At 41.2% G+C, this 22,540-nt stretch overlaps 1 protein-coding gene across 4 annotated transcripts in view; it reads right to left on the bottom strand.

The window, feature by feature from the left end:
• Positions 1–22,540, bottom strand: part of LOC106577456 (sodium/potassium/calcium exchanger 2) — a 183,332-nt gene that overhangs the window by 86,819 nt on the left and 73,973 nt on the right. The gene's annotated exons all lie outside the window — the stretch shown is intronic.

Here is a 22,540-nt window from a genome sequence, read left to right as displayed (position 1 = left end):
GTGGGTGGTATAAGGCGCTTTGGTAACAAAACGGATGGCACTGTGATAGACTGCATCCAGTTTGCTGAGTAGAGTATTTGAAGCTATTTTGTAGATGACATCGCCGAAGTTGAGGATCGGTAGGATAATCAGTTTTACTAGGGTAAGTTTGGTGGCGTGAGTGAAGGAGGCTTTGTTGCGGAATAGAAAGACAATTCTAGATTTGATTTTGGATTGGAGATGTTTGATATGAGTCTGGAAGGAGAGTTTACAGTCTAGCCAGACACGTAGGTATTTGTAGTTGTCCACGTATTCTAGGTCAGAACCGTCCAGAGTAGTGATGCTAGTCGGGCGGGCAGCAAACGGTTGAAAAGCATGCATTTGGTTTTGCTAGCGTTTAAGAGCAGTTGGAGGCTGCAGAAGGAGTGTTGTATGGCATTGAAGCTCGTTTGGAGGTTAGTTAACACAGTATCCAAAGAAGGGCCAGATGTATACAGAATGGTGTCGTCTGCATAGAGGTGGATCAGGGAATCACCCACAGCAAAAGCGACATCGTTGATATATACAGAGAAAAGAGTCGGCCCGAGAATTGAACCCTGTGGTACCCCCATAGAGACTGCCAGAGGTCTGGACAACAGGCCAGATTGTGTATGTGTGCCATTCAGAGGGTGAATGGGAAAGACAAAAGATTTAAGTGCCTTTGAACAGGGTATGGTAGTAGGTGCCAGGCACACCAGTTTGTTTCAAGAACTGCAACGCTGCTGTGGTTTTCACGCTCAACAGTTTCCTGTGGTTATCGAGAATGGTCTACCACCCAAAGGACATTCAGACAACTTGACACAACTGTGGGAAGCATTGGAGTCAACATGGGCCAGCATACCTGTGGAACACTTTCGACACCTTGTAGAGTCCATGCCCAACAAATTGAGGCTGTTGAGGGCAATATTAGTGTTCTTAATGTTTTGTACACTCAGTGTAAACTCAACTCATATTACAACCCGGATCATTCCCCCAACAAAGTTTGTTTTAATCAAAGTAAGCACCCTGACAATAGCCTAAGCACCCTCCTCGTATTTTCTATCCTTTGCCTAGACCTGGACCAATACACGTAACATGCTACAAAAAAAATAGGGAGTGAACGATTTACACAAATGTTTAAATTACCTTTTTTTACCACAAAGATACAGGCTACAATTTGTGTTAACTTCATCGGGAATCGGTGTTCCGTGGGACGGTTAAGCTAATGTAGGGTAATGCATTTAGCATGAGGTTGTAAGTAAAAATAACATTTCCCAGGACATAGACATATCTGATATTGGCAGAAAGCTTAAATTCTTGTTAATCTAACTGCACTGTCCAATTTACAGTAGCTATTACAGTGAAATAATACCATGCTATTGTTTGAGGAGAGTGCATAATTTTGAACATGAAAAGTTATGAATAAACTTATTAGGCACATTTCGGCAGTCTTGATACATTTTGAACAGAAAGGCAATGGTTCAATGGATCAGTCTAAAACGTTCCACATACACTGCTGCCATCTAGTGGCCAAAACCTAAATTGCACTTGTGCTGGAATAATACATTATGGCCTTTCTCTTGCATTTCAAAGATGATGGTACAAAAAAAATACAAAAGAACAGCTGGTTTCTTCTTTGTATTATCTTTTACCAGATCTATTGTGTTATATTCTCCTATCCTCCTTTCACATTTCCACAAACTTCAAAGTGTTTCCTTTCAAATAGTACCAATAATATGCATATCCTTGCTTCAGGGCCTGAGCTACAGGCAGTTAGATTTGGGAAAGTCATTTTAGGCGAAAATTGAAAAAAAAATCCTTACAAATTTGCCTGTGGGATGATTTCAGACAAATGAATGGAATAGTTTCTTATCCATTTATTTTCACCTATTTATTAGTGCACGGAGGCTGTGATTGCCCACTGAATATCAACAAGTAAGACACAGACTAGACGCGTTACCCAACTCTTTCAGAAAATATCAGGACTTGAACAAGTAGGGTTAAATGTACAATACCAGTCAAAAGTTTGGACACACCTACTCATTCAAGGGTTTTTCTTTATTTTTACATCAAAACCATGAAATAATTATTCCAAGTAACAGACACATCTCAACATCAACTATTCAGAGGAGACTGCGTGAATCAGGCCTTCATGGTCGAATTGCTAAAAAGAAACCACAACTAAAGGGCACCGATAAGAAGAGACTTGCTTGCGCGAAGAAACACGAGCAAAGGAAATTAGACAGGTGGAAAACTGTCCTTTGGTCTGATGAGTCCAAATTACAGATTTCTGGTTCCAAACGCCATGTCTTTGTGAGACGCAGAGTAGGTAAACGGATGACCTCCACATGTGTGGTTCCCACGGTGAAGCAGGGAGGAGGAGGTGTGATGGTGCTTTGCTGGTGACATTATCAGTGATTTATTTAGAATTCAAGGCACACTTAACCTGCATGGCTACCACAGCATTCTGCAGCAATACACCATCCCATCTGGTTTGCGCGTAGTGGGACTATCATTTGTTTTTCAACAGGACAATGACCCAACACACCTACAGGTAAAGGCTATTTGACCAAGGAGAGTGATGAGTGCTGCATCAGATGACCTGGTCTCCACAATCACCCAACCTCAACCCAATTGAGATGGTTTGGGATGAGTTGAACTGCAGAGTGAAGGAAAAGCAGCCAACAAGTGCTCAGCATATGTGGGAACTCCTTCAAGACTGTTGGAAAAGCATTGCAGGTGAAGCTGGTTGAGAGAATGCCAAGAGTGTGCAAAGCTGTCATCAAGGCAAATGTGGCTACTTTTTATATTTTGAATGTTTAAAACTTTTTGGGTTACTACATGATTCCATATGTGTTATTTCATAGTTTTGATGTCTTCACTATTATTCTACAATGTAGAAAATAGTAAAAATCAAGAAAAATCATTGAATGAGTAACTTTTGACCGGTACTGTATATAAATTGCATTTGGAAAATATTCAGACACCTTGATTTTTTCCACATGTTGTTACGTTTCATGAGATGAAATAAAAGATCCCTGAAATGTTCCATATGCCCAAAAAGTTTATTTCTCTAAAATGTTGTGCACAAATTTGTTTACATCCCTGTTAATGAGCATTTATCCACCTGACAGGCGTGTCAGGAAGCTGATTAAACAGCATGATCATTACACCTAATTTTTAGGTGTATATAGATTGGAACATACACAGACAACACACACATTGTGCTGGGGAAAACAAAAAGCCACTCTAAAATATTTCTGTCTGTAATAAAGCCCTTTTGTGGAGAAAAACTCATTCTGATTGGATGGGCCTGGCTCCCAAGTGGATGGGCCCTAGCCCTCCAAGACCCATCCATTGCTGCGTCCATGTCCAGTCATGTGAAATCCATAGATTAGGGTGTAATGAATTTATTTAAATTGACTGATGTCCTTATATGAACTGTAACTTAAATTGTTGCGTTTACATTTTTGTTCAGTATAGTTTGGGTAAAATGGGTATATTTTTGTTGTATATACAAGATGCATTTGTAAAAGAGACCTACAGTTGAAGTTGGAAGTCTACATACACTTAGGTTGGAGTCATTAAATCTCATTTTTCAACCACTCCACAAATTTCTTGTTAACAAACTATAGTTTTGGCAAGTTGGTTAGGACAACTACATTGTGCATGACACAAGTCATTTTTCCAACAATTGTTTACAGACAGATTATTTCACTTATAATTCACTGTATCACAATTCCAGTGGGTCAGAAGTTTACATGCACTAAGTTGACTGTGCCTTTAAACAGCTTGGAAAATTCCAGAAAATTGTCATGGCTTTAGAAGCTTCTGATAGGCTAATTGACATAATTTTGAGTCAATTGGAGGTTCACCTGTGGATGTATTTCAAGGCCTACCTTCAAACTCAGTGTCTCTTTGCTTGACAACATGGGAAAATTCAAAAGAAATCAGCCAAGATCTCAGAAAAGTATTGTAGACCTCCACAAGTCTGGTTCATCCTTGGGAGCAATTTCCAAATACCTGAAGGTACAACGTTCATCTGTACAAACAATAATACGCAAGTATATACACCATGGGACCACGCAGCCGTCATACCGCTCAGGAAGGAGACGCCTTCTGTCTCCTAGAGATGAACGTACTTTGGTGCGAAAATTGCAAATCAATCCCAGAACAACAGCAAAGGACCTTGTGAAGATGCTGGAGGAAACAGGTACAAAAGTATGTATATCCACAGTCCTATATCGACATAACCTGAAAGGTCGCTCAGCAGGGAAGAAGCCACTGCTCCAAAACCACCATATGGGGACAAAGATCATACTTTTTGGAGAAATGTCCTCTGGTCTGATGAAACAAAAATAAAACTGTTTGGCCATGTTACGTTCCCCAGTTTCTGGTTTGTATATTTTCATGTAGGTATTTCAGGAAATGGCTTCCTGAAATTCTCCAAGCAGCTGATTGGTCGACCCCATTGCTGATTGGAGAGCTGACCCTGCCCCCTCTTCAGGACGCAGCTGTCTCCCATTAACAACTCTTTCTGAAGCTTTATAAGCCAGTGTTCTGTTCCTCAGAAGAAAGAGATATTTGCTGAGAGAGGAGGCTGAGGGTTATAGTATGTTGGTTGTTAAGACATTTGGTATGTACTGTGTTAGTTGTTGCTAAGAGAGCTTATTGTAATGTTCTGTGTTAGTTTGTTGCTCAGAGAGAGAGCTTCTTTAATGTCCTGAGTTTTTTTCTTCTCTGTTTTGTTGTGAAATTGTTTGTTATTCTGTTTCCTTTGTTCCCAGGGGGGGAAGGGGAAGGCACCTAGGGAGTGCTTAGGCAAGAGGCCCGCGGGCATACATTACCCGTAGTAGTTTGTTGTCTATGCACACTAGGAAAGACCTGGGCGGACCATCCCCTGTATTTTGGTTAGTGCACCAGGTGGTACTAGTTAGGTAAGTAGTGGGTAGGCAGGTGAGGGGGCTTTGATATTTACTTTCTTTGCTTTGGTTCCGTCCAGCCCCTTTTCCCCAAACTTACCGTGCGACGGAATAAATTCCCTGTAAATGGTAATTCTCTGCTTTTTGTCATCCTTACTCACACCTACAGTCCATACCTCTTTCACACCACGGAGAGTTGAGTTGTAGCAGGGTGTTGCGTTCCCTCTTCCTAGAGGTGTGCGTAACAGGCCATAATGACCATTATGTTTGGAGGAAAAAGGGACTTCACAAAATAGATTGCATCACGAGGCAGTAAAACTATGTGGATATATTGAAGCAACATCTCAAGACATCAGTCAGGAAGTTAAAGCTTGGTTGCAAATGGGTCTTCCAAATGGACAATGACCCCAAGCATACTTCCAGAGTTGTGGCAAAATGGCTTAAGGACAACAAAGTGAAGGTATTGGAGTGGCCATCACAAAGCCCTGACCTCAATCACATAGAAAATTTGTGGGCAGAACTGAAACTGTGTGCGCGCAAGGAGGCCTACAAACCTTACATCAGCTCTGTCAGGAGGAATGGGCCAAAATTCACCCAACTTGTGGAAGGCTACCCGAAACATTTGACCCCAAGTTTAAATTGTTTAAGGCAATGCTACCAAATACTAATTGAGTGCATGTAAACTTCTGGGAATGTGATGGAAGAAATAAAAGCTGAAATAATTCTCTCTACTATTAGTTACTACAGTTCACATTCTTAAAATATAGTGGTGCTCTAACTGACCTAAGACAGGGAATTTTTACTAGTAAGTCAGGAATTGTGAAAAACTGAGTTTAAATGTATTTGACTAAGGTGTATGTAAACTTCCGACTTCAGCTGTATGTCTCAATGTCTTCCCTGTTAAAATAAAAGTTAGAATTTTTTTTTAAATGGAAACTGAATTTCCTAAAAAACACAAGTATTGAAATATTGATGTTAATGTCTTTGAGATTAATAATAATCCTAATAGTATGGTTCCTTAAAGCATAGGTTGCAGATTTTGTCATTACATTAACATACTCACTGCATTAAAAATAACTCCATCCATAGCAACCCCTCTAAACATGGAAGAGCTGCATTTCCCACAGTGAAATCTATTTATGTCTGCTTGGGCTGAGGGTTGGTTGGCAAGCAATGCATTGTCAAACCTGTTAAACCAAACTCCCAATATAGTTTTACTCTTTTCTATGACAGGATAGGAGCAGAAGCAGGGAGACTGAGTATAGCAAGCGTACTCAACTACTATCTGAGAATGTCCGGTCACACAAATTTCCTAGGTGGTCCAGATGGATGTTATTTATCAGTGTAGGAATAAACCCCACATTCCAACCCATGCAACCTCAAACTGTTCACACCCCTATTGTTGGCAGAGAGAATATTTTAAAGCACATTTTCTGCAATTCTACACATCTCTTCATGGGGTGGAGAGAAAATGTTACAGCTTTAAACATTTCCTGCAATTCTACACATTTTGCTATGTCTTATGTGCGTTCATATGATCCCCGAGTGACTCAACAAAATCAATGTGGGCCCTGGGGGTTAGATAGCAGGTTAGCCTAATTTACCTACCTAGCTAACATGCACTTGTTGATCAACTGGACATTTCTGACAGGTTATAAATAGCTCTCTAAGGTCTGTCAGTGAATGACAGACAAACTCCCAATGCACAACCAAAACATTAAGTCAGGACCCGTGGTCCGTATTGACCCCATTCTGGGTGCGGATCCAGACTGTGATCTGCTTGTTTAGTATGGCTGGAATAGAGGGAGTAGAAGTGTGAAGGGCTCATGCGAGGATCGAATGAGCATCCCCGTCACAGGGTTCCAACACCTAAACATTTTATCTAACAAAAAGGACTTAGAGCTCCCTTTTAGTCCAGATTCATCAGGACTGAACTACTAAAACCTTCCTTAGTCATTCCATATCTGTTGAATAATCCCTGATTTAAAATAAATCCACTTAAATTCTCTGTACCTTTGTTAAAGGAAACCCAGAGAGGCAGATGGAACAGGAAAATATGCCAGATAATACTGCTTTGCTCATTAAGCCAGTGTTAAATATCATGACTAATAATCACATGGGGAGATTAGCATGTCCTCTGGAGTCACTGTGCGTGCTAATCCCGACAGCTCAGGTCCCAGTTCTTATGTAATGTCACATCAGCATCATTCCTGGAAACGGATTATGGATTAGTATGTGTAAAACAGACCTGTTCCTCCTGTGCAACTTCTGCTATCCATTAAAAGTCCTAAAAGTAGAAGAATCATAGTGATCTGAATTTCACATCCACTCATTCAAATATGAGGGGATTAGCTCGTGAGACAGCAGTAGCCTAGAGGTGAGGGAGGAGGACTTCCGTTTGCTGGTTCAAGCACGGGGCCGTGCGACACAAAAATGGGAACTGAACTGGCAGCTGGAAGGCTGCTGGTCTCTGATACTATGTATAGTGCTCTGTGTTTGGGCAATTAAATGAGGCACTGTGTATTTACAGCATTATCACGCTAGTGTCTCCAATCAATCAATGTCTGTTTGTGTAGTATTTGTAGATTCCTGATTCTACACCTCACTTTGCTTACGCTGATCCTCTCCAACAAACTCAATCTCTGGTCATCGGAAATTGTAAAAATAAGTAAATTAGGGGCAGTTAAAGGGGATAGCCAGTGAAACCAACCATAGAAGTACAAAGAAAATAATAGATAGGCTAATTCAAGATCAGAATATCGCTTGAAAAAAAGTGTCAATACCCCGCTGGGGTGCTTGTTGCAGGTAACAATAATACAGTATGTGCTGCAAAACTATTACAATACCTTACACTAAAAAAATTAACTGTGCAATAGACCGCCATCTGAAGTCAAGAAATAAAACAAATGAAAAAGCATCTCCATAATTACAGACGAATCCAATGACACAAATGGCCAATAGCCTATGTTCTTCTTATTTTGTGTCTTCCAAAAAAGAGCTGGGTGAAGAAGTAAAAGTTGTTCTGGATGTTAAAGTGTATTTACAGTCAGTTAATATTCAACGATGTTGGAAAGTACAGCACAGACCAGTTAATCGTAAAAGTGTGCATACATTTAATCAGGTCATTGATAAACTCAACACATATTACAACCCAGATCAGTGCAAAAGAAAGTTTGAAAGTACCAAACTGATCACTTGTTGGCGATCAAAAATCCTTATTGCCTTAAATTGGGGAGAAAGTTTGTTTCAATTTAAGGCAATAAGGATTTTTGATCGCCAACAAGTGATCGATTTTATGCAACTGTAGGTAATTTTTTCAGTCACTTCGGTGACTTGCAAAAGTATTCATCCCCCTTGGCGTGTTTCCTATTTTGTTGCATTACAACCTGTAATTTAAATAGATTTTTATTTGGATTTCATGTAACGGACATACACAAGATAGTCCAAATTGGTGAAGTGAAATGAAAAAAATAACAAAAGTGGTGCATGAATATGTATTCACCCCCTTTGCTATGAAGCCCCTAAATATGATCTGATGCAACCAATTACCTTCAGAAGTCACATAATTAGTTAAATAAAGTCCACCTGTGTGCAATCTAAGTGACACATGATCTGTCACTTGATCTCAGTATATATACACACACACACACACACACACACACCTGTTCTGAAATGCCCCAGGGACTGTAACACCACTAAGCAAGGGGCACCACCAAGCAAGCGGCACCATGAAGACCAAGGAGCTCTCCAAACAGGTCAGGGACAAAGTTGTGGAGAAGTACAGATCAGGGTTGGGTTATAAAAAAAAAAAAAGAAACTTTGAATATTCCATGGAGCACCATTAAATCCATTATAAAATAATGGAAAGAAGGGCCTCCCGAGTGGGGCAGTGGTCTAAGGCACTGCATCGCAGTGCTAACTGTGCCACTAGAGATTCTGGGTTCGAGTCCAGGCTCTGTTGCAGCCGGCCGTGACCGGTAGGCCCATGGGGCGGCGCACAATTGGCCCAGCGTCGTCCGGGCTAGGGAGGGTTTGGCCGGCAGGGATATCCTTGTCTCATCGCGCACTAGCGACTCCTGTGGCGGGCCGGGCGCAGTGCACGCTGACACGGTTGTCAGGTGTACAGTGTTGCCTCCGACACATTGGTGTGGCTGGCTTCAGGGTTGGATGGGCATTGTGTCAAGAAGCAGCGCTGCTTGGCTTGGTTGGGTTGTGTTTCGGAGGACGCATGGCTCTCGACTGTCGCCTCTCCCGAGTCCATTCGGGAGTTGCAGCAACGAGACAAGACTAACTACTACCAATTGGATACCATGAAATTGGGGAGAAAAAGGGGTGAAAAATACAACAATTAAACATTTAAATGGAAAGAATATGGCACCACAACGAACCTGCCAAGAGAGGGCCGTCCACCAAAACTCACGGACCAGGCACGGAGACATTAATCAGAGAGGCAACAAAGAGACCAAAGATAACCCTGAAGAAGCTGCAAAGCTCCACAGCGGAGATTGGAGTGTCTGTCCATAAGACCACTTCAAGCCGTACACTCCACAGAGCTGGGCTTTACAGAAGAGTGGACAGAAAAAAGCCATTGCATAAAGAAAAAAATGGCCATCAAGGAAAACGCAATGTCTAGCGCAAACCCAACACCTCTCATCACCCGAGAACAACTATGGGGATGTTTTCCATTGGCAGGGACTGGGAAACTGGTCAGAATTGAAGGAATGATGGATGGCACTAAATACAGGGAAATTATTGAGGGAAACCTGTTTCAGTCTTCCAGAGATGTGAGACAGACGGAGGTTCACCTTCCAGCAGGACAATGACCCTAAGCATACTGCTAAAGCAACACTCGAGTGGTTTAAGGGGAAACATTTCCATGTCTTGGAATGGCCTAGTCAAAGCCCAAACCTTAATCCAATTGAGAATGACTTAAAGACTGCTGTATGACTTAAAGATTGCTGTACACCAGCAGGAACCCATCCAACTTGAAGAAGCTGCAGCAGTTTTGCCTTGAGGAATGGGCAAAAATCCCAGTGGCTAGATGTGCCAAGCTTATAGAGACATACCCCAAGAGACTTGCAGCTGTAATTGCTGCAAAATGTGGCTCTACAAAGTATTGACTTTGGGGGGGGTGAATAGTTATGCACGCTCAAGTCTTGTGTTTTTTTTTTGTCTTATTTCTTGTTTGTTTCACAATAAAACATATTTTACATCTTCAACGTGGTAGGCATGTTGTGTAAATCAAATGATACAAACCCTCAAAAATCAATTTTAATTCCAGGTTGTAAGGCAATAAAATAGGGAAATGCCAAGGGGGTGAACACTTTCGCAAGCCACTGTAAGCAGTGTAGGCTACATTTTGTGCTAATTTGCCGGTGAGATAATGGAAATCAAATTAATGGAATAATTCTCGGAGACTGTGACCTGTAGACTTCCAGTCATTGCGCTAGCTAGCAATGGCTTGTGAAACTACCTTCAATTTTCTTCAAACTGCACACAGAGACATAAAAATGTTAAAAGCTCGCACTATCCCTTTAATACAGTAATAATTTATAATCTGCTATAATTTATTTACAGTATTGGTCATGTGTTGGTCTCTGTATACAAAATTGTCACAAGCTTTTCGTAATACCAAATGACTCAATACTGTATGTAAACACATTATGCTTTCGGTTGCTATCAAATCAAGCTCTTGGTTGTCTAAAATTGGTGAAATGATAAATTATCATAGTCTAACCAGATGCCAAAGGCTAATTCTCTTTTCAATGCGAAAATGGGAGGCCTGGTTTCTAATCCAAGATGTTGTCGTGAATAGCCTGCAAGGGTCGACCAGCACATGCGTACAGTGCGGCTGTCTGTCACAGGCAGTCACCCCTATAAAAACTATCTAGATGCACTGCATCTGCATTTTTTATTTTATTTAACCCTTATTTTGACAGGGAGTCAATGCTGAGACCAAGGTCTATTTTCCAGATGAGCCCTGTTTAGCACACCTATACATATCAAAATACAACATACACATTAAACTACACACGTAGGCATGAAGCTATTGAGCAGCAAGACTGAGCTATTTTTCGCCTCTGCCACAAGGCTTCTTAGATTTGCCTAGAGAAGATAATAATAATAATGATCTTCAAGGAAAGGCACAACAAGTCAAAAAGCTACCCACTTGCTAATTAGTAGCCCCTTCATTTTTCTAACAAGCACAACTAATTACAGGAGATGCGACATCACTGATTTCCCACAAGGCAATGCTCCACATGCCCACAGAACTAATCCAAATTGCTCTCCCTCCAATCAGGCTGCTCTTGTTGATTGGAGGCCAGATAAATAATACTGTGTCATTTTCACAAATGCATGCTTCAAGCAAATACATTTATTGATCAGTATGAACCGTATTAGTACATTAGTTCACAGGCAATAAATTGGTTGATGTTGCTGTTTTTATGGATGATTCTGCTGCAAAACCTACTTCCCCCAAAGGGATAATAACACTTTCTACAACTATTACTAATACTGGGCAGTGGTGTAAAGTACTAATTAAGTAATTTTGGGGGGTATCTGTACTTTACATTTTTGACAACTTTTACATTTACTTCACTACATTCCTGAAGAAAATATTATACTTAATACTCTGCATTTTTCCTGACACCCAGAAGTACTCGTTATATTTAGAATGCTTAGCAGGACAGGAAAATGGTTCAATACACACACTTATCAACAGAACATCCCTGGTCATCCCTACTGCCTCTGATCTGGCGGACTCACTAAACACACATGCTTCGTTTGTAAATTATATCTGAATGTTGGAGTGTGCCACTGGCTATCCGTAAATTTCAAAAACAAGAAAATGGTGCCATCTGCTTTGCTTAATATAAGACAAAATCCCTCCTGCCACCAAGTACTAAGTCATGTTTTGCAGAGGGGTCAAATACTTATTTCCCTCATTAAAATGCTAATCAATTTATAACATTTTTGACATGTTTTTCTGGATTTTTTGTTGTTGTTATTCTGTCTCTCACTGTTCAAATAAACATACCATTAAAATTATAGACTGATCATTTCTTTGTCAGTGGGCAAATGTACAAAATCAGCAGGGGATCAAATACTTTTTCCCCTCACTGTATATAAAGCAAAGGCTTTGATATCTGGTCAAAACAGATGGGGAAAAAAGGGGTCTTACCAGAAAAAGTCTTAAAAGGTAATAGAAATACATCAAAACACAATGTTGAAGTAAAGACCCCTACCAACTAATAAACAAACATTTAGTTTTGGAGATATGCTTTTCCTTCTATGAGTTTAAGAACCATTGACTTGTAATTCCATCACCAAAAACCCACATATCTTGAAGATATTTTCAAATTTCTCTCCCTCATGAGGGAGGATAATGAATGTTCACAGAATAACAAGTAAAGGTAAACCTACCAATTTAGTTATAGCATTTTTACTGATCTTTCTCTTTCTGCTCTGTGGTGTCCAAACCTATTGTTTCAGATTTGACCAAATCAAATAAAAATCCAAATCAAATGTATTGGTCACATTTAGCAAATGTTACTGAGGGTGTAGCGGACCAACCAAATGTGGCCTTGTTTGGGGGTCCAGCTCATTACAATAATAGTGAGTGTGTAGAATAATATCTATATTTCTACCTTTTGTGTACCTATTCAGGATACATCACTATGAAGAGAAGGATATTCATATCCATAATTATGCATTTCTGTATAGTACAGATAAGTGACTCATGATGTAATTCCGTTACCATAATGTAAATCAACTTCCCCTACTGTAGTTCAATTAGTCCATTTTTTTTTATCATCATAGTCGTCATAGCTGACACCCCATTCTTTCTGCAGACATCTTTGAATCTTAATTTGGAGCAGATATTTAACTTAGGTGGTTGCATTAAAAAAACGGGAGATTTTACTGTAATTCTGTTACCAAACTTTGCATCTACACAGTTCTTCCAGTAAATTTGTTTTTGAAATACATTGTGAAAATTGTTCAGTTTGTTAAACTTTTAAATCAATGCTTTTTGTTTGGTATACATTTTGAAGTGGAAAAGCTGAATCAAAGTAATTCCATTAGCGTGGAATTTCACTAATACTGTTGCTGTTCCTGCTACTAACACTACTACTACAAAAGAGGTTGAACTACTTGGGAATGACAGGAATTTCAATGCATAAACAAAGTCAGTGGGAGATAAAACAGAAGTCTTCCAGGATTTCAAATGTGGTGTTCAGGTTGGAACACTAAGTGCTCATTCTTTCACAATCATCATTCAGCGACATTGGCCTGACATATCCCTACCTGAAGAAGATCTAAGTTGTGCCTCAGGTGCATGCAAGGTATCCTTTCAAATGGCCAGCCTCCACTTGCACTGTTTAGCTGTTGTTCCACCTTTTTAGTTAGGGCTATAATATTCATTTTATATTAATTGTTGTTGGTTATTTGACCCAAAAGTATCTGCCTTGTAGGCAAAGTCTGGTCGACCGGCAACGCTCTCATCTCCGGACCACACAAGCCCCCTGGCGACGGGTTTTGAGCCCCGTCTTAGCCCCTACTAACCCTGTCTCCCTCTATACTTTACTAGTAACCTGTCTTTTAAAAAGTAAAAGGGGATCAATTCCATACTCTTTTTTTTATTATCTGCTTTTGATTTTAGTTCCACACTAAAATTATCAATACAATTCTAACATGATCCGGATAAACTATTGCTACTGTCCCTCTGTGGTCTCCATGTTGAGGCCGCACTTTTTGGAATGACATGTCATTGGCACATCTGTCACTTAATCCCAACAGCATTTCCTGTTGCTTTGTCAGCATGTCAGTTCACGGTCATCTCCAATGCAGGTCAGGTCGCAGACAGCAAACCTTACCTCGGCGCAGAGGAAACACCAGGAAGCCCATATGTCTCTATCAGCAGCAGAGACACGTGTCACACACTACAATATGACACTTACTATAGGCATGGCAACATGCTGATGCAGCCCTTTCGTGTCACCTTAATGTAGACATCCACCTGCTTCCTGCTCCCATTTCAGACTAACCCAATGAGTGGAGGCCTATTGGACAAGGAGGGCTTAAAGCAGATTAATTTACAGAATTGTTCTTCTCCTAATTAGCTCATTATAGTCATGCATTTTTAAGGACCTTTTCATTTAATCTCAGCAACAAATCCTGACTGGTTTCCCATTAGCAGCAATGTCAGGTCAGTCTAATACTGTAAAACCCACTGTGTTCAGTTCTATGCAGGGAACATTTTACTGCATATTCTAAACTGAGGTGATTTGAACCACGACTTGAGACTAACGTAAGTCTAACACTCTCTCACAGCAGTTTAGCGAGGCCGACAGAATAACAGCACAAAATACCTTCGGGATGAACACTGATCATGTGAACCCACCTAGAATCCCCTCCCACGTACAGTACAACCCCCCATGAACGATTTGTAATTTCATACTAGAGAATACCAGTGTCCTTCCATGATGCTTTTACAGTGGCTACACTAGCTAATACAACCAGGCTTTCAAAATAGTCAGTATCGATTGAGCTACCAGTTTCTCATTCGGCTCGGTTCTTCACCTTGAGTATCCTTGCCACATGTGACGCTAAAACTTAAAAAATACCCAGGCCAGCAGGATTGCTTTACATGCATCTAAGAGGCAAGCGCAACTAAAGCCGGATGTTATGATCTATTTGACATTTCCCATTTGATTTGAAATACAATTATCGAAGAGAGGCCCTGCCTCTGTCATATAACTGGAATTCAAATATCACTGGGCATACACTGGTTGAATCAACGTTGTTTCCATGTCATTTCAATGAATTACGTTTGTGCCCTGTGGGATAAGCCAATACGGTCTGCCTACTGTCTAAAATTATGGATTTGAGGCTTTCTGTATTGCACTGTAGTGTCTTGTGTCTTAGATCTAATCAAGATTAGACATTCCAAGTTTATTCTGAGATGAAGAGGTCAAAAATGCATTTGTATCACCCTGGTCCAGTGTTTGATGTTTGGGTATACACTACATTGTGATATGGTTGAGAGTGATGAGGCAAAAGGTATGGCAAATAAGTCTGGCAGCCAAACTGATTGGCAAACGTACTGCAAATTAAGAAATCATGTGATGAAACTAAATAAAAAATTATCTATACTATGAAACAAAGATACATTTCATAAAGAATGATAGTAAAAAGCTTTGGAGCACCTTAAATGAAATTTGGGGGGGAAAAAGCCAACTCGGCTCCATCATTCATTGAATCAATGGCTCATCACAAAACCCACTGATATTGCCAACTACTTTAATGACTTTTAAGATAAGACAAGACAAGATAAGCAAACTTATGGGTGACATGCCAACAACAAACGCCGACACTACACATCTAAGTATATCTGACCAAATTATGAATTGTACTTTTGAATTCCGTAAAGTCAATGTGGAAGAGGTGAAAAAAGTATTATTGTCTATCAATAACAACAATGACAAGCCACCGGGGTCTGACAATCTGGATGGAAAATTACTGAGGATAATGGCGGACGATTTTGCCACATCTTCAATTTAAGCCTGCTAGAAAGTGTGTGCCCTCTGGCCTGGAAGGAAGCTAAATTCATTCCGCTACCCAAGATTAGTAAAGCCCCCTTTACTGGCTCAAATAGCCGACCAATCAGCCTATAGCCGACCAGTTACTAAACCTCTGGAAAAAATGGTGTTTGACCAGTTACAATGCTATTTCAGGGTAAACAAATTGACAAGACTTTCAGCACACTTATAGGGAAGGACACTCAACAAACACAGCACTTACACAAATGACTGATGATTGGCTCAGAGAAATGGATGATAAAATGATGGTGGGGGATGTCTCGTTAGACTTCAGTGCAGCTTTTGACATTATCAATCATAAGTCTGCTGCTGGAAAAACATACGTGTTATGGCTTTACACCCCCTGGTATAATGTAGGTAAAGAGTTACTTGTCGAACAGAACAGAGGGTATTCTTTAATGGAAGCCTCTCCAACACAATCCAGGTAGAATCAGGAATTCCCCAGTGCAGCCGTCTAGACCCCTTACTCTTTTCAATCTTTAATAACGACATGTCACTGGCTCTAAGTAAAGCCTGTGTGTCTATGTATGCGGATTACTCAACACTGTACACGTCAGCTAATACAGTGAGTGAAATCACTGCAACATTTAAAAAGGGTCTGCAGACAGTTTTAGAATGGGTGGCAATAAATAAGTTAGTCCTAAGTATTTCTAGAACTAAAAGCATTGTATTTTGGACAAATCATTCACTAAACCCTGAACCTCAACTAAATCTTGTAATAAATAATGTGGAAATTGAGCAAGTTGATGTGACTAAACTGCTTGGAGTAACCCTGGATTGTAAACTGTCATGGTCTAAACATATTGATACAACAGTAGCTAAGATGAGGAGAGGTCTGTACATAATAAAGCGTTGCTGCGCTGCCTTCTTAACAACAGTATCAACAGGGCAGGTCCTACAGGCCCTAGTTTTGTCGCACCTAGACTACTGTTCAGTAGTGTGATCAGGTGCCACAAAGAGGCTTAAAAGTACATGGAGAGCTAACATTAATGACATGCATGTCAGTCTCTCATGTCTCAAAGGGGAAGAGAGATTGGCCTTATCATTACTTGTTTTTGTAAGAGGTGTTGCATACCCCACAAGACATGCCACCAGAGGTCTCTTCACAGTCCCCAAGTCCAGAACAGACTATGGGTGGCGCACAGTACTAAATAGAGCCATGTCTACATCGAACTCTATTCCACATCAGGTAACTGATGCAAGCAGTATAATCAGATTTAAAAAGCAGGTAAAAATACACCTCATGGAACAATGGTGACTGTGAAGAGACACATACAAAGGTACAGACACATATATATGCACACATTGTGATATTGTTGTATGGTGGAATTGAACATTTTGTGTTGTTCATATGTGGTGGTGTTGGCATGTTAAATTATGTATTGTTTTGGCAGCAGCTAATGGGGATCCCTAATAAATACAAATACCATGATGAACAGAACACCTGCACAATTAAACCAAAATCATTGTGTAGACACAGAATTCGATACAACATTATAAATGGAGGACTGCCTGCAATCCAGGGTTTATCTAGCCTACTTCTTGCTAGACTTGCAAACAGCTAAAGTATCATTTCAGGGCGTTGAAACAATCAATTGAAACGGCCTCCATTAAAAACGTCAATTTAAACTTAAGGCAATGCTCTTCATGAGCAGGCCCCCACTCCCAGGCCACTTCAGAACACACACTCATTAAGCATCAAAGGGAGAGAATCGGCTCACGGTCAGGACCTATTCAGATTCGATTCTCTGCAAGAGCTGGAGTCCAGCAGACCATATATTTGATTGCCTTTACAGGCCAAGTGATTTGACCTGTTTGAACAGTCCTCTGGTTGCCCTAATAATGACTATATAGGATTTAAACAGTTCAAACCTTGCAAGGAGGTTGGGGCAGGGGCTGCTGTCCATGGTTCTGAAGAAAAGATTGGGCCCTTTGCAGAATCGTAGTAAGGCAGCGATTGTTTGACTCCAGCTGCTCTGCGGTGCATTCTGGACATGAAGACAATTTGTGGGGAGAGGCTATACGGATACTCCTGGTGAACAAATGTTGCGCAGCTGAGAGCTGACTGAACTGAATCACACAGACCAACTTTCCTTGTGAGGGAGGTCTATCTAATGAAGCCAGACCCTATTGGTTTGCCCAGATGTTTTCAGCAACAGATATTGTTGAATTCAGTTGTCATACTGGCAGATTTGCTAGCAATAAACTATTTAGCTAGCTTCTAGTTTAGTTTTTAATTTGCAATGCGATCTCCTCGACCTACTGTGATCAACACAGTGTCCTGACAAGACAGCAACTTATCTGTGCCATTGTTTTGGATGTATCCCCAAAAAATTACAATTATTTAACCTTTATTTTAGCAGGGACTCCCTTTGAGACAATGGCTGTTTTTCCAAGTGAGCCCTGCATGAACACAATTTATAAAATGTACAACATTCAAACATACAACATAATAAGAACAAACAATACTACAAGCAATTTAACCTGTTGGGGGTAGGGGGCAGTATTGACACGGCCGGATAAAAAAACGTACCCGATTTAATCTGGTTACTACTCCTGCCCAGTAACTAGAATATGCATATAATTATTGGCTTTGGATAGAAAACACCCTAAAGTTTCTAAAACTGTTTGAATGGTGTCTGTGAGTATAACAGAACTTATATGGCAGGCAAAAACCTGAGAGGATTCTATATGGGAAGTGGCCTGTCTGACAAGTTGTTGTTCATCTGGGCTCTTTTTATTGAAGACTGAGGATCTTTGCTCTAACGTGACACTTCCTACGGCTCCCATAGGCTCTTAGAGCCCGGGAAAAAGCTGAACGATATCGAGGCAGCCTCTGGCTGAAACACATTATCGCTTTTGGCAAGTGGCCGATCAGAGTACTATGGGCTTAGGCGCGTGCACGAGTCGACCCCGTGCTTTATTTTCTTTCGTCTGTTTACCTAAATGCAGATTCCCGGTCAGAATATTATCGCTTTTTTACGAGAAAAATTGCATAAAAATGGAATTTAAACAGCGGTTGACATGCTTCGAAGTACGGTAATGGAATATTTAGAATTTTTTTGTCACGAAATGCGCCATGCTCGTAACCCTTATTTACCCTTTCGGATAGTGTCTTGAACGCACGAACAAAACGCCGCTATTTGGATATAACTATGGATTATTTGGGACCAAACCAACATTTGTTATTGAAGTAGAAGTCCTGGGAGTGCATTCTGACGAACATTTTTCTTATAGTAAATCTGACTTTGGTGAGTGCTAAACTTGCTGGGTGTCTAAATAGCTAGCCCTGTGATGCCGGGCTATCTACTGAGAATATTGCAAAATGTGCTTTCACCGAAAAGCTATTTTAAAATCGGACATATCGAGTGCATAGAGGAGTTCTGTATCTATAATTCTTAAAATAATTGTTATGCTTTTTGTGAACGTTTATCGTGAGTAATTTAGTAAATTCACCGGAAGTTTGCTAGTATGCTAGTTCTGAACGTCACATGCCAATGTAAAAAGCTGGTTTTTGATATAAATATGAACTTGATTGAACAAAACATGCATGTATTGTATAACATAATGTCCTAGGTATGTCATCTGATGAAGATCATCAAAGGTTAGTGCTGCATTTAGCTGTCTTCTGGGTTTTTGTGACATTATATGCTAGCTTGAAAAATGGGTGTCTGATTATTTCTGGCTGGGTACTCTGCTGACATAATCTAATGTTTTGCTTTCGTTGTAAAGCCTTTTTGAAATCGGACAGTGTGGTTAGATTAACGAGAGTCTTGTCTTTAAAATGGTGTAAAATAGTCATATGTTTGAGAAATTGAAGTAATAGCATTTCTAAGGTATTTGAATAACGCGCCACAGGATTCCACTGGCTGTTACGTAGGTGGGACGATTTCGTCCCGCCGGCCCTAGAGAAGTTAAGAAGCAAACACATTCCTCAACAATGAGGTCCTCCATTAACATCTTGAAAATGCAGAGAGCTCAGCAGAAAATTCCATACACTGGGTGCAAAAAAAACTGTGCATATTTCCCCAAATCCGAAATGACCAGCAGGACCTCTAGAGTTAGCCATCCCTGCGATCGGGTCTGGTGACTCCTTTGTCTGTCATTTAAAAATGAAGTAAGGTAAGGACTGTTAAGGTGACCATTACCACCACACCGGCGGTCACGAGTCATGACCACAGTCAAATTCCACATGACTATCAGTCAAGGTAACTAGGCTTCTCCAAAACTGCACTCTGATGCCACTGATGGTTATTAGAAGCCTACCAAACTTGCTAACTGCCCGTCGCTAATGGACTCCCAGCTCACAATGAGGAATTGGCTCAGAAGCGGCCCTCTTCCGGGGGGTCGGAACTGACTGAATCGGCCCAGAATCGGGTGTCGTACTCTGCCCGGAATCAAAATGAATGACTGCCCTGAATCGGCCCGTCTAACGGAATTCAGCCGACTTTGCCGGCATCTTACCAGAATCCCCACAGAAGCGGACCGATGCAAATTTTTAGAAATGAATACAAAATTACACGATTTAGTCATTTTAAATATTACTATTATACATAGAAATTATACCCAACCCCAACCACAAAAAAAAAAATTGTGTCGGAGGAAACACCGTACACCTGGTGACCGAGTTTGCGTGCATAATTGCATTTTTGATCACAGAAACAATGAGAAAATATGGAAAAATAAAGAAATTATGAAATATGAATTATATAAAGCAGTCTGTGTAATCATCTGCCAGAGAGTAGCTACAACAGTTTGGGCCAGATAACTCACACCGGAATTGGCCCGAGCACCAAATAATAAACTCAGCAATAAAAAAGAAAAGTCCTCTCAACTGCGTTTATTTTCAGCAAACTTAACATGTGTAAATATTTGTATGAACATAAGATTCAACAACTGAGACATAAACTGAACAAGTTCCACAGACATGTGACTAACAAATGGAATAATGTGTCCCTGAACAAAGGAGGGGGGGTCAAAATCAAAAGTAACAGTCCGTATCTGGTGTGGCCACCAGCTGCATTAAGTACTGCAGTGCATCTCCTCCTCATGGACTGCACCAGATTTGCCAGTTCTTGCTGTGAGATGTTACCCCACTCTTCCACCAAGGCACCTGCAAGTTCCCGGACATGTCTGGGGGGAATGGCTCTTTGCTGGCCATAGCAGCACTGACATTCCTGTCTTGCAGGAAATCACGCACAGAACAAGCAGTATGGCTGGTGGCATTGTCATGCTGGAGGGTCATGTCAGGATGAGCCTGCAGGAAGGGTACCACATGAGGGAGGAGGATGTCTTCCCTGTAACACACAGCATTGAGATTGCCTGCAATCTGGGGCAGCAGGTAGCCTAGTGGTTAGAGTGTTGGACTTGTAACCGAAAGGTTGCAAGATCGAATCTCCAAGCTGACAAGGTAAAAATCTGTCGTTCTGCCCCTCCACTGTTTCTAGGCTGTCATTGAAAATAAGAATTTGTTCTTAACTGACTTGCCTAATAAAATAAAGGTAAATAAAAAATGTATAAAAATGACAAGCTCAGTCTGATGACGCTGTGACTCACTGCCCCAGACCATGATAGGCCCTCCACATCGATCCTGCTCCAGAGTACAGGCCTCAGTGTAACGCTCATTCCTTCGACGATAAACGCCAATCCGACCATCACTCCTGGTGAGACAAAACCGCTACTCGTCAGTGAAGAGCACTTTTTTTCGCCTATAGGCAACGTTGTTGCCGGTGATGTCTGGTGAGGACCTGCCTTACTACAAGCCCTCAGTCCAGCCTCTCTCAGCCTATTGCGGACAGTCTGAGCACTGATGGAGGGATTGTGCATTCAGGGTGTAACTCGGGCAGTTGTTGTTGCCATCCTGTACCTGTCCCGCAGGTGTGATGGTCGGATGTACCGATCCTGTGCAGGTGTTGTTACACATGGTCTGCCACTGCGAGGACGATCAGCTGTCCGTCCTGTCTCCCTGTAGCGCTGTCTTAGGCGTCTCACAATAAAGACATCGCAATTTATTGCCCTGGCCACATTTGCAGTCCTCATGCCTCCTTGCAGGATGCCTAAGGCACATTCACGCAGATGAGCAGGGACCCTGGGCATCTTTCTTTTGGTGTTTTTCAGAGTCAGTAGAAGGCCTCTTTAGTGTCCTAAGTTTTCGTAACTGTGACCTTAATTGCCTACCATCTGTAAGCTGTTAGTGTCTTAACGACCATTCCACAGGTGCATGTTCATTAATTGTTTATGGTTCATTGAACAAGCATGGGAAACAGTGTTTAAACCCTTTACAATGAAGATCTGTTATTTGGATTTTTACGAATTATCTTTGAAAGACTGGGTCCTGAAAAGGGGACATTTCTTTTTTGGCTGATTTTACATTTGGGCCAGATAACTCACACCTGAATCGGCCCGAGTTCAATCCCTGCATCCTAGCCAATAGTAAAACTGCCGAAAGCGGCCCAGACTCGGGCCACATGACGTCGGCCGAGTCTGAATCTCAGCCAAGTGCCCAGACTCTCAGCCAGAATCATCCCAGATCCACTGGGCTGGTACTCAGCGCTCTATTGTCCCTCTAATCACCCTGACATCAATGTCAATGTTGTAAGGACCGACGCCGGAGATGAGAAGCAGGTACGGGGAGTCAACATTTAATCAGGAACAAACAGGTAACAAGACAGGCACAGCGTCGGCACACGGGTAAACAAGGACATACGACAATCAATGCTGAAGCAGGGAACAGAAGGGAACCAGACATATATAGGGAAGGTAATGACAGGGGAGATAGAGTCCAGGTGAGTCCAATAATCGCTGATGCGTGTGACGTGGGAAAGGCAGGTGTGGATAATGATGGTGGTAGGAGTGTGCAATGCTGGGGAACCTGGCGCCCTCAAGCGCCAGGGGGGAAGAGCGGGAACAGGTGTGACAAATGCAATCAAATCAAACACTTCATCAGACCCCATGAGCTCATGTTGCTCAACATTTCTATAGGCTATGCAATTATGTGATAAGAGTTTTTATGGCCTCTAT

Source organism: Salmo salar, chromosome ssa18 (genome assembly GCF_905237065.1).
Source record: "Salmo salar chromosome ssa18, Ssal_v3.1, whole genome shotgun sequence".
Lineage (NCBI taxonomy): Eukaryota > Metazoa > Chordata > Actinopteri > Salmoniformes > Salmonidae > Salmo > Salmo salar.
This window is presented reverse-complemented; position numbering and strand designations above follow the sequence as displayed.